General features: G+C 39.9%; 1 protein-coding gene and 1 long non-coding RNA gene across 2 annotated transcripts in view; one reads left to right on the top strand and one right to left on the bottom strand.

The window, feature by feature from the left end:
- Nucleotides 1–4,128, top strand: part of LOC141551461 (uncharacterized) — a 10,632-nt gene extending 6,504 nt beyond the window's left edge. Inside the window, exons 3-4 of the long non-coding RNA XR_012484874.1 lie at nt 1,322–1,476; nt 3,728–4,128. This is a non-coding gene — a long non-coding RNA (uncharacterized LOC141551461). The remainder of the gene's footprint in view (nt 1–1,321; nt 1,477–3,727) is intronic.
- Nucleotides 1–13,296, bottom strand: part of GJC2 (gap junction protein gamma 2) — a 40,935-nt gene that overhangs the window by 15,716 nt on the left and 11,923 nt on the right. The gene's annotated exons all lie outside the window — the stretch shown is intronic.

The raw sequence follows: 13,296 nt of genomic DNA, 5'->3' as shown, positions 1-13,296 counted from the left end.
CTTATATCCCAAAGAGATCTTAAAGAAGGGAAAGGGACCTGTATATGCAAGAATGTTTGTGGCAGCCCTCTTTGTAGTGGCCAGAAACTGGAGACTGAGTGGATGCCCATCAATTGGAGAATGGCTGAATAAATTATGGTATATGAATGTTATGGAATATTATTGTTCTATAAGAAATGACCAGCAGGATGATTTCAGAAAAGCCTGGAGAGACTTACATGAACTGATGCTGAGTGAAATGAGCAGGACCAGGAGATCATGATATACTTCAACAACAATACTATATGATGATCAATTCTGATGGACGTGTCCCTCTCCAACAATGAGATGAACCAAATCAGTTCCAATAGAGCAGTAATGAACTGAACCAGCTACACCCAGTGAAAGAACTCTGGGAGATGACTACTTAGCATTCCCAATCCCTCTATTTTTGTTGGCCTGCATTTTTTATTTCCTTCACAGGCTAATTATATACTATTTCAAAGTCCGATTCTTTTTGACAGCAAAATAACTGCATGGACATGTATACATATATTGTATTTAATTTATACTTTAACATATTTAACATGTATTGGTCAACCTGCCATCTTGGGGGGAGGGAGAAGGAGGGAGAAAATTGGAACAAAAGTTTTTACAACTGTCATGCATATGTTTTGTAAATAAAAAGCTATAATAAAAAAAAGAAAAGAAGATTGTTAGTGGCAGAGTCAGGATTTGAAGACAGGTTTTCCAATTCCAAATCGTATTTTTTTTTTCACTTATTATGTCATGATGTCTCTTGATGTCCACCCAAAACACATCAGAAACAAGATTGAGAGGTAGACAATATCTGATTTCCTTGAAGCCCCATTAATTCCTAATGGATGCCAAAGGCCATGTCAGGGTTTGAGGAGATCCAGAAATGTCATTTCTCCACTATTTGGCTTAGGGCACTTTTTTCCTTCTGCACTCACACCCCTTCACACATTTCCCCATGATTTCGGGAGGAGCACTAAGTTCTTCTAGAGAGCTTGTTATCACTAATCCACGCTGTTCTCACGTGGAAAGTTCTTCCTCTGTTCTAACCTCCATTTGTCCATACAAGACCAACTTTATCTGGCCCCAGTGTCCAAAGACTACAAACAGCACGTGGTTGCAGGCTCTAAAAGGGATTGTTTAGCAGCTTTCCCCAAGCGCAGTGCCCCACCCCCAAACCATCTCAGAATTAGTAGGAATCACAGGCTCAGAGATCTAGATCTAAGGGACCTCCTGGTCCAACCTCTTCATTTTGCAGATAAGGAAACTGAGTTCCAGAGATTAAATGATTTTTCTAATCCCACAGAGCCAGGATTCAAGACCGGATCCCATGACTCCAAGTTTATCACTCTGTACCACACCAAAATTCCTCCAGTGTCTCAGGATTCAGAACATGGGACATTAGAGCTGGAACGATCTTTAGAACATAGAATGTTGGAGATGGGAGGAACCCAAAAAAGAGTAAGCAACATGATTTCCCTAAATCCTAAGAAGACTCAGAACCTGGAACACAAGTCTCCTTTCAACACTGTTATGTTAATGAGAGTCTTCTGGTCCATATTCTTTTGTTCCTTCTTCCATTGATCTTAGCTTCCCCCAGCTAAATTACATACTCATAAATAGATCTGCCTCCAAAAGTGCCTTGGTTCACTTGATTTTCCTAGTGTACCAGAGCTAAGTGCAGAAGGACAGAGTGTGTGCCCTCCCCAAATATAGGCAAAAGATCCAAAGGGCAGCATTCCGCTCATTTTCCCCAAGCCAGGATCCTCCAACACTATCAAGGGCTGAGGAAGGGAGGAGAAAGCCACTAACTTTGATTTCTATTGTATTTGAAGGTGCTTTCCTCTAACAACCTGTGAGTTGTTTTTGTTATTGTAATATTGTAATATTAATAGAGTATTATTCCTATTTTAGAGATATGGAACCTAAGACTCAGACAGAAGTGATTAGTAAGAGGTCACACAACACATAATAAGATTAAAACCCAGGTCTTCTGATTCCAAAACCTTTCCCCTTACTTCAAATTGCTTTTCAAGATCAGTAACACCAGTCAGTAACTCATCCTCCCAAATGAAACTTTTCCCCTATACTTTCCTTGTTACTCCTCACTTTCTAGGTTGTTTGGACCCTGATTGGCTCAAAGTGAATGTAAATAGCAATTATTTCTATCTTGGCCCAAAATCCTGAGGATCTTCCCTTCCAGGTTGAATTTTTGTTTGGCTAGGTAAAAGAGGCAACTTTGCCTCAGTTGTCCTGATCTGCTCAACCCAGATGGGTCCCAGAAAGGGAAGCTGGTGACTTTGCACAACCCACTCCCACTTAGAGCATGTCATGGTATCGCCTCCCTAATGTCATGCTTTTCTTTGAGAATGAAGATTTGAGAATGTGCGATTTACATATATTTTTACCATGTTTAACATATATTGGATTACGTGCCATCTAGGAGAAGGAGTGGAGGGAAGAGGGAGGGAATTGGAACACAAGGTTTTATAAGAGTGAATGTTGAAAAATTAGCCTTGCATATGTTTTGAAAATAAAAAGCTTCAATTAAAAAAACTCCCCCCCCAAAAAAAAAAATAAAAGGAGAATAAAGGACAAATGCCCCACTTGAGAACAACTGAACTGGTCAGTTGGACAACAGTCCTTCCCTCCCTTCTTCCCTTGCTCCCTTCAGTTCTTTATGATCAACCATCTTTGATGTTATTATTGTAATTGTTTTGGGGAGACACAAACCATGAAATATGTGTTTTTACTGTTCCATTGGCTGGCTGTTGCCTGTCTGTCTCCCTCTTTGGGGACCTCCCTATCCCCTGAGACACAATATTGAAATTAGGCCAATTAATAACCCCACAGTGGCTTCTAAGTGTTCAAATTAAATAAAAAATCAAGGTAGTAAACTTTATGGTTGTCCTATTTTAAGAAACTGCCACAGCCACCATCCTGATCAGTTAGTAATCATCGACCTCAAGGAAAAACCCTTTAGAGGTCTTCAAAAAGACTTCACTGGTAGTAGCCAGATGATGATAGAGGCTCAAAAGTCCAAATAAAGTCACAGAAAAGAATGAAATAAGCAAAGCTAGGAGTTAGCCCAGCTTCTCAGAGTGAACTGTGGGTTGAAATATGGAGGCAGGAAGGACAGAGTTTGGCATGAAGGATGGGAAGGGCCAGGATCTCATGTAAGGAAATAAATCTGGAGGTGTGTTCTGTCTACAAATGGCTTCCTTTTTCCCTTTTCTCTTCCTCCCTTTCCCTATGTTTACCTCTCCTCACTCTTAGCTAGACTATGACATTAGCCCCAGTCTCTGCTTTTCCAATCCATCAGGTACGTGCTGTCCAAGTCATCTGAATAGACGCCATGACATTTGCCTGTTCAAAAATTTCCAGGCAGTTGCTTCCGATTGCCTATTAAGTCCAAATTCTTTATCCTAGCACTCAAGGCCTTGTTGGCTCCCCATGAATTCTCTAGCTTATCTCATGCTCTTCCCCTTAGGGAACTGACATACCAGCCAAACTGGACTCCCCATCACTCCCCAACAAGCATCCTGTTCTCTGCTGCCACAGCAGTGATATATGGTTTTCTCTTATATCTGAAATTCATTCTTTTACTGCTGACCGCCCAATCTTTGCTTGCTGACGTCCTTCCCCTTCTTCAAGGAGCCCTTTGGGAGCCTCTCCTGTTCCCTCAGCAAATATAATTATCTTCATTTTACAGGTGAAAAAACTGTCAGAGAAGTCACATAAATGGCCCAATTGGATCAAGTGGAAAAGTCTGGCCTTGAAGCCAGTCTTCAAATTCCAAAATTAATGCTCCCCCTAATATATCACAGTAATGAAGAAAGACCAATTCCAATGGTCTAATGATGGAGAGAGCCATCGGTACCCAGAGAGAGGACTGTGGGAACTGACTGTCGATCACAACATAGTACTTTTATTCTTTTTGTTGTTTGCTTGTATTTTGTTTTTGTTCTCATGTTTCCCCCTCTTTTTATTTTTTTTTGCATTATGATAATTATGGAAATATGTATAGAACAATTACATATGTTTAACATATTGGATTACTTGCCACTAGGGTGGGGTGAAGGGAAGGGAAAAAAATTTGGGGAACACAAGGTTTTGCCATGGTGAATGTTAAAAATTATCTATTCATGTGTTTTGAAAATAAAAAAAGCTTTGATTTTTAAAAATTATAAAAATAAAATAAAAAATGAAAAATTAATATGAATCAACCTCTTTCAGTATTCTTTCCATTTTTGCTCAATCACACAGTAGGTATCAGAAATTGGGGGGTGGAGCTCACTTTTAAAGAGGATCCTGGAAAAAAAATCTTTTAAATTTTTAGTTTTAACAGAAAGGAACAGAGCACTAATGGTGTAATTTCAGATATGGTGGGAAGCCATTGAAAAGTGTGTGTGTGTGTGTGTGTGTGTGTGTGTGTGTGTGTGTGTGTGTGTGTGTGTGTGTGTGTGTTTTGCTTTTCTGGTTCCCCTCACATTAAATTTAGCTGGGATAACCAGTGTCAAGCCAACCCTATTTATCAAAGTCACCAGCCCTAATGGGCTGGGAAATCTGACCCTTCCCTCGACCCTCTCAGCTGTTGTTTGGCTCTTGGACCATTCACATCCCTGGGTCTTCCCTGTAGGCAGTTCTATTCCACAGCTCTAAAGACCCTAGAATCAAGCTGTGTAAACACTTCCACCAGGCTGGGAAGGAAAGGGACCTGCCCCAACATCCCTGGCCCAGGCTGGTGGTCCCCACCTCACCCAACACACACAATGCTGGGAGAGATTTTATGAATGAACAGGACCCAGACCCAGCGTTTCCCTCCCTCTTTCACTTCCCCTCCCAAATCCTATCTCCTGTTCTCATTTAACATTGGGTGAGAGCCAGGTCTCTCATGGACATCCCCTCCCCACTTGCTCTTCTCCTTTCTGTCCCACTAACAGCAATGACAACAAGGGCAGAATGACCACTGGATGGGGAGGTGGGCAGGGTTAGGGGACAAGGGAATTACTCAGAGATGAGATAAGTAATAGGAATGGTTCAATTTAAGTCAGTGATAACAATCATAATAACAACTTAAATTTTTATAGCTCAGAGGTTTATAAAATGTTTTCTTCTTCAGATCCCCTGTGCTGCAGGTAAAATAAGCATTAGAGCCTCCCCATTTTACAAATAGGTAAACTAAATTTCACAGAAGGTGGCTGATGCTGCCCTCTCCCACCACTTCTTCCAGAACAGGGTTTCCTAACCTTTTTTTCTTTTTTTTAGTTTTTACTTAACCTTTTTTATATCTTGGTCTCTTCTGGCAATATGGTGAAGCCAGTCGAGATAGCATTTTTAAATGCATAAAATAAAATACAAAGGACTACAAAGGAAACAAATTCTATTAAAATACAGTTCTTGAAATGACCAGTAGGATGATTTCAGAAAGGTCTGGAGAGACTTACATGAACTGATGCTGAGTGAAATGAGCAGAACCAGGAGATCATTATACATGGCAACAACAATACTATATATCGATCAATTCTGATGGACGTGGGTCTCTTCAACAATGAGATGAACCAAATCAGTTCCAACAGAGCAGTAATGAATTGAACCCGCTACACACAGCGAAAGAACTCTGGGAGATGACTATGAACCACTACATAGAATTCCCAATCCCTCTATTTTTGTTAATTTTGGATTTCCTTCACAGGCTAATTGTACACTGTTTCAAAGTCCAATTCTTTTTGTACAGCAAAATAATTGAATGGACATGTTTACATATATTGTATTTAACTTATACTTTAACATATTTAACATGTATTGGTCAACCTGCCATCTGGGGGAGGGGGTGAGAGGAAGAGGGGAAAAGTTGGAACAAAAGGTTTTGCAAGGGTCAATGCTGAAAAATTTCCCATGCATATATCCGTTAAATAAAAAACTATAAAAAAAAATATGTTAAAAGTAAATGAAAAAAAAAAAAAGAAATACAGTTCTTGAAATATATTTTAAAAAATATATCCAAGAACTCTTGCATCCAAGATATATTCTCTGCTTTTCTTCCCTACCTTTACACATAGGGCTCAAAACTCATTATTTCATATGGGAATCAAAGAGACCAAATTGTTCCAAGGTCCAAGTGACACATTAATGAGATGACCAGAGCAATAATGACTTGACTTCCAAACTCAGTCTATAGCTGAGTCTCTGCAGCTAAACTCAGGCTCCTATCAATTCAATCCAATTCAATAAGCGTTAATGAAGTGTTTGCCTTGTGCAAGCCATGTGTGATAGAAAAATAGGATTAAAAAAAAAAAGAAAAAGAAAAGTAGGGGGGGGAAGGGGAAAATCATCTTGGAGATACAATGTAGAAATTTTAAAAGTCCCTACTTCTAGAAGTTTACATTTCTATAGGAGGAGGGAGTGAAGGAAGGAGCTTTTGTTTCCTATCTTAAACTGAAATACTTATTGGAAATCTTTGATAAAGATAAAATGCTTTTACTTTGTGTCTATTGACTGTGGAATCGATCAATGCACATTTATTAAGTTCCTAATATATGACAGGCACTATGCTAAGAATTGGGGATACAAAAAGAGACAAAAGATAGTCCAATGGAGGAAATAATATATTTATATATATTCATATAGAGGAAATAATTAACAGAGAGAAAGCACTGGAATTAAGAGGAGTTGGGAAATCTTCCGGTAAAAGGTGGGGTTTTAATTGGGACTAAAGGAAGTCGCCCAGGTCTGCAAGTAGAGATAAGGAGGGAGAGGATTTCAGGCCCAGAAAAGGGCCAGAAAAAAATACTGCGATCTAAGAATGGGGTGTCTTGTTCATGGGACAGCCAGGAGGGACTGAACAAAAGGTGCTGTGAGTATGTGCATGTAGATATTTATGTGTGTGTAAAGAAATATTACCGGCATCATAAGAAACTGAAGCTTTCAAGAAACGTGGAAAAACTTAGGTGAAGTGATTCAGGTTCAGGAGAAAATAACCCAAACAGTATATACAAGGACACTATGGACAGATTTACGAAGCTAAGTAATCACAGAAAGAAAAATGCAGAATAATACAAAGAAGAGAAAAATCTAGATCTGTGAGAAGACCCCTCCCCAGGGCGTGCACTACCTGGTCAGCTCTCCCCTTCCTCCTTGGGACTACCCAAATTCTTAGGAAATCTACCTCTCTGCCATCTAAATTCTGCCTTAATTCGCCAAACAAAACAAAGCTAATCCCTCTTTCATGTGACAGCCCTTGAGGAGGCCCATCTTGTCCTCCCTTGTTTCTCTTCTGGGAGAAACAAGACTCACACACAAGAAAAAGGAAAAAAAGCCAGAGAACAATGCCCGCAGTGTGAAGGCCCGGTGCCGAGGTGCGCTTGGCACAGGGAGTACCCCTGCGGAGGAAGGTTGTTGGGGGTGTTTCCTGGAGGAGCCTGGGCTCAGCTGGGCTGCCAGGGATGGAGAGCACCGGGAGCCTTCGGACAGAACCGTCCTAGCCAAGGACACATGTGTGTGGGAGAAATAAAACTGCAGTTTGGTCTTTGCGCAGAGCTTTGAAAGCTGGGCCAGGGCTGCAGGTTTTAGCCTATAATGGTGAAGTCGGGGTAAGGGCAATGGGACAATTATCTAGCTATTATAGAGGTAGTCCTTAGGAAGCTCTGGCAGTGACCCCGGGAAATGCACAGGTCTCAGCAGGAGCGGGGCGCCTGGAAAGGGAAACTTTTCCAAGGAAGAATGTTAGTAACTGGACTATGAAGGGGTTAGGGAGAGGGACTATTGCAGTGACTATTGCAGTGACTACTACTGCTACTAGCATTACTAGCACTACTACTAATACTACTACTATTACTTCTACTATTACCACTGTTACTACTACTATTACTATTATTACTACTGCTACTACTACTATTAGCATTACTATCACTACTACTACTACTATTACTATTACTATTACTACTGTTACCATTATTACTACTACTACTATTACTATTACTACTACTTTTACTATACTACTACTAGTGTTACTACTACTACTATTACTATTATTACTACTAATTTTACTATACTACTACTACTATTACTGTTACTACTACTATTATTACTACTACTGCTACTGCTGCTACTACCACTACTAATACTATTACTATTACACTACTATTACTACTACTACTATTAATACCACCACTACTACTATAATTATTATTATTACTACTACTATTACTATTATTATCACTACTACTACTACTATTACTATTACTACCATTACTACTACTATTACCACAATTATTACTCTTACCACTACTAGTGCTATCACTACTACTACTACCACTGTTACTATTACTATTACTATTGCTACTATTATTACTGTTACCATTACTACTACTACTAGTACTGCAATTACTATTACTACTACTAGCAGTATTACTACTACTACTACTATCATTATTACTACTATTACTATTATTATTACTACTACTATTATCATTACTACTACTATTACTATTATTATCACTACTACTACTATTACTATTATTATCACTACTACTACTATTGCTATTACTACCATTATTACTACTATTACTACTACTATTACCACAATTATTACTCTTATCACTACTAGTGCTATCACTACTACTACTACCATTGTTACTACTACTATTACTATTGCTACTACTATTACTATTACCATTACTACTACTAGTAGTACTACAATTACTATTACTACTAGTATCATTATTACTACTATTACTATTATTATTACTACTACTATTATCATTACTATTACTATTATTATTACTGCTACTATTACTATTATTATTACTGCTACTATTACTATTATTATCACTACTATTACTACCATTATTACTACGATTACTACTACTATTACCACAATTATTGCCATTACCACTACTAGTGCTATTACTACTACTACTACCATTGTTACTACTAGTATTACTAGTACTACTACTGCTACTACTACTACTATTACTACCACTATTACTACTATTACTACTACTACTACTACTAATCTTCCTTGTGCACATGGTCACCCCACTTGTGCTCCTCACTCCTCAGTGGCTAACTCGGGACCATCCTGTCTTTTCAGCTCATAGAATTCCCTTCTGAACCTGTGTTCTAGCCTCGCTGGATGGACACCTGTCCCCAAAACATGCTTTATATGTCCCCGTCTCCATGTCTTCTCTCATACTCTTCCCTGTGCCTTGAATTCCCTCCCTCCCCTTCTTTACCTGTTAAACGCCCACCTCTCCTTTAACTCCACCCCCCTGCAGCCTTCCTGGATCCCCCTTCTCTTCAAGGACCTTCCCTCTTTGACTTCAGAAGCGCTTGGCTCTATATTCTTTTTGTGCATTACCATATTCTATAATTAGTTTTCTGTAGTTGAAATCCCTCCCTCATGCCCTGTCCTCACCGCCATCACTGACCTGTCCCTGTTCTCATGGACCATTTATGAGAACAGGGATTGAGCTTTGTTTAAACCTTTTTATCTCCCTGGACAATGTGCACACAGGAAGAGTTTGCTGAATGAATGATGAGTGAATGCATGAGAGAAAGGAAATAAAGCTGACCCATAACCTTCTTCTCTCCCCCATTGTCTGTGCTCTCATTCCTTTCACTCCAGCTGGGCAATGGGGTCGGCAGGGGGTATTCACCACCCTCCTGCTGGTTATCCCAGCATATCATCATGAGAAGGTCACACCATATCTACCATTAGACTTTGGGTCAACCAGGGCAGGGACTATCTTCTGCCTATTTTTGTATTTCCTGCACTTAGCGAAGGGCTTAGCACATAGTAGGTGCTTAATAAATGTTTATTGACCGGCTGACTGATGTGGCTTTAGGGGAGGTGGGTCAGAAGCCACTTTCTGCCACTTTCTTACCATGTGATCTTTGGAAAGTTATTTCACCTCTCAGTGTCTTCATCAGCAAAATGGGAGTAATAACAGCGGTCCTTATTACACTGCCTGCTCTTCTAAGAAGAGTCCTATGTAAATCTTAAAACATTATAGAAATGTGAACTATTATCCCCATCCATCGAGACCTGACCCATATCTATCCCTGGCCTGGCCTGTAGTCTTGATGGACGGCGCCTCTCATTTGTTCTGAGCACACTCTGCCCGGTAATTCAAATATCTCTGACTACCCAAATCTGGACACGGCTCTGGTGTCTACTTAGACTTGTCCTCCTTCAGTCATTTCAGTCATGTTCAATTCCTCATGGCATCAACTTGGGGTTTTCTTGGCAGAGACACTGGAGTGGTCGGCCATTTCCTTCTCCAGCTCATTTTACACAGAGAGAAACTGAGGCAAGCAGGGTGAAGTGACTTACCCAGGCTCACCTAGCTGGGAAGTGTCTGAGGCTGGATTTGCTCTTAGGGAGATAAGTCTTTGACTCCAGGGCCAGCGCTCTGTGCACTGTGGCTGCCCCAGAGACTTACAGTGAGAGCCCAACTCAGAAAAACTTTTAAAGATGGGCTCTGAGCTTTGAGATTTAAATTGTCAAGCAATTGATAATCCATCAGTATAAACAAGGAAGCCTGGAGAAGCTGGATGCTAGGGATGTGGGAAGGGATTAGTCTGGTCTTGTGGGGTTCCAGTAGTCCAGGGGGCCATGACGGCAGCATGGGTGAGAGGAGGGAAAGGTACAAGATGATGCTGTGTGTGGAATAGGGGACATTTAGAGTCATGGCCAGACCGGCAGGTAAGAGGACAAGAGTGAGTGTGAAGGATTGAGAGAGAAGGGGACTTGACATTGAGGCTCCAATTGGGAAGAGAAATCCAGAAGTGTCAAGTTATAATTGAAAAAGTAATGAGCAATATATATATTTTTAGGGTTTTTTTTTAATTTTTACACATTATTTCATGCATTGTGTTGGGAGAGAAAAATCAGAGCAAAGGGGGAAAACCATGGGAGAGATTAAAAAACAAACAAATAACAGAAAACAGAAAAAAGAAGTGTACATAGCATAAGTTTACATTCAGTCTCCTTAGTTCTTTTTCTGGATGTCGATGGTTTTTCTGTCCAAAGTCTATTGGGATCCCTTTGGCTCTGTGAACGACTTAGAAGAACCAAGCCTTTCATAATTGATCGTCACACATTCTTGTTGTTATCGTGTACAGTATATTTCTGGTTCTGCTTGTTTTGCTCAGCATCAATTCATGTAACTCTTTCCAGGCCTTTCTATAATCAGCTTATTGATAATTTTTTATAGAATAATAATATTAATCTTCAAAGAAATTTCTTATTTTGAATTTAATCCTCAACAAATAACACGTTTCCCATATGCAAAGGATAAGAAAGAAGCTTGAATAACATACTGTGGACTTCTGATAAAGAGAGAGCTGAAATCAGAAGGTTCAACACAAATCATTTCACCTCTGCAAATCTCACTCTGGCATCTGCAAAGGGGAAACACGATTTCATTTGCTAATGAGACGGTGAGTAGGAGCAGTGGATAGAGCAAAGGGTCAGAAAGATCTGAATTAAATATGACCTGGCTGCATGACCCTGGGCAAGCCCCTTCACCTCTGCTTATTTCAGATTAAAGATTAAAATGGGGAAAACACTAGCACTTCCCATGATTGTTGTGAGGATCAAACGAGATATTTGTAAAAGAGTTTTTAAGATCTTAGTGCATTATATAAATATTAGCTGCTATGATTATCTATCCCACATGGTGATTATTTATGATGAAAGCTTTAATATTTCTAAATTTTGAAGAACTATAGAAATGTAGAGTAAACAGGACCTACCTTAGGATCATGAATTTAGAGCTGAAAGTGACCTTAGAGGTCCAGTCCCTCTCATGTTAGCCACCTGAGGCCCAGAGTGGTGAGGGATTTGTCCAAATGAGCAGCAGTCGGGCCTTTGACTCCAAATCCTGCCCTTGTCACCTTACATCCCCCCATCTCCTTCCAGAAAGCTTCCAGACCCATCTGCTTCTAGATTCCGCTAACACATAAAGCAGGAGTCTTCTCTCAATATACGTGGCAGGAACAAGAAACCTGACTGCAAGTGATCAGTTCATAGTAATTCAGGAATGGTCCAAATGACCTACTCCTCTCTGGGAGGCAAAATCAATACATTAGGACAGACAAATTGGAATCTTCCGTGAACTCAGATGCAAAGGGAAGCAGCGTTCATGTTGAAGAGGTTATTGATGGACAAATGTGCACACATACACTCCTACTTATTCAGAGGGGCCCCCCATTCCTCCCTCCCTCATTGTTTCTGTCTATCTGTCTTTCTCTTTTCTTCCCTCCCTCATTGTCTGTTTGTGTCTTTTTCTTTCCCTCCCTCCCTTTCTGTCTCTATCTCCCTCTTTATGTCTATCTGTCCGTCTGTCTCTCCAGTCTTTATATTGATTAATAGTGGGATCCAAATTTGAGGAAGTGGTCACAGACCAACAGAAAGTGAGCAGAGATTTGGGACCATGAATTTACAACTGGAAAGAGTCTTGGAGATTATTTATTAATGATCATTATAATTTACTGATGAATTGCAAAGAATTTTGATTACATTAATATTACTGGTGAACAAACTGGCCTAGAGAAGGGAAGAGCAAACCTAATCAGCAGGGAAGATTGGGGACCCAGGTCCTCCGTGTTCTTACCCGGAAGGCCAGCTAGAGACCTTCAATCACCATTGCAGGATCTTGAAGTAGACAGGGTGTTGGAAAAAGTAACTGTCGAGTGAACGAGGAGTTCCCGAAAGCTTCTCCTTGAGGACCCCATCCATTCATTCACTCCCTTTTTCGTACTTTTCCCACTACAATTGTTTTTGACCTTTAAGCCATTCCTAAGGGTACAGCTAATAAAACAAGAGTTTCTAAGACATATACAATGCTAATACTTTAATTGATTAAGTACCAGTTGCTCATATGAAGATCTTAAGAGGAACATTGGTGTGCTGCTTGATGGAGACTTTGTTAAATTTTCTTTGTAAGCATTTACACCTCAGAAATCTGCAGTTACTATAACCCGGAGATCGATTTCTTGTTTTGTGGATTGTCTAGACTTAAGAAACGATTAATAATGCAGATTGAACTGAAAAGCTTGTGTATACATCCCTTCGCCCAATGGCTGGTTGTTAAATATTGAATAACACACCTCTGAGTTGCTCTATAAACAAGGTGGGATCTTAGCAAGAGTGCAACCGAAGGCTTAGGGAATTCACTTATCACCAGGCTAACAATAACAATAGATACTTATACAGCACTTTAAAGTTTGCAAAGTGCTTTATCTCTGTTATTTATTTGAATTCCATTAGATCCC

The sequence above is a fragment of the Sminthopsis crassicaudata genome, chromosome 1, assembly GCF_048593235.1.
Source record: "Sminthopsis crassicaudata isolate SCR6 chromosome 1, ASM4859323v1, whole genome shotgun sequence".
Taxonomy (NCBI): domain Eukaryota; kingdom Metazoa; phylum Chordata; class Mammalia; order Dasyuromorphia; family Dasyuridae; genus Sminthopsis; species Sminthopsis crassicaudata.
This window is presented reverse-complemented; position numbering and strand designations above follow the sequence as displayed.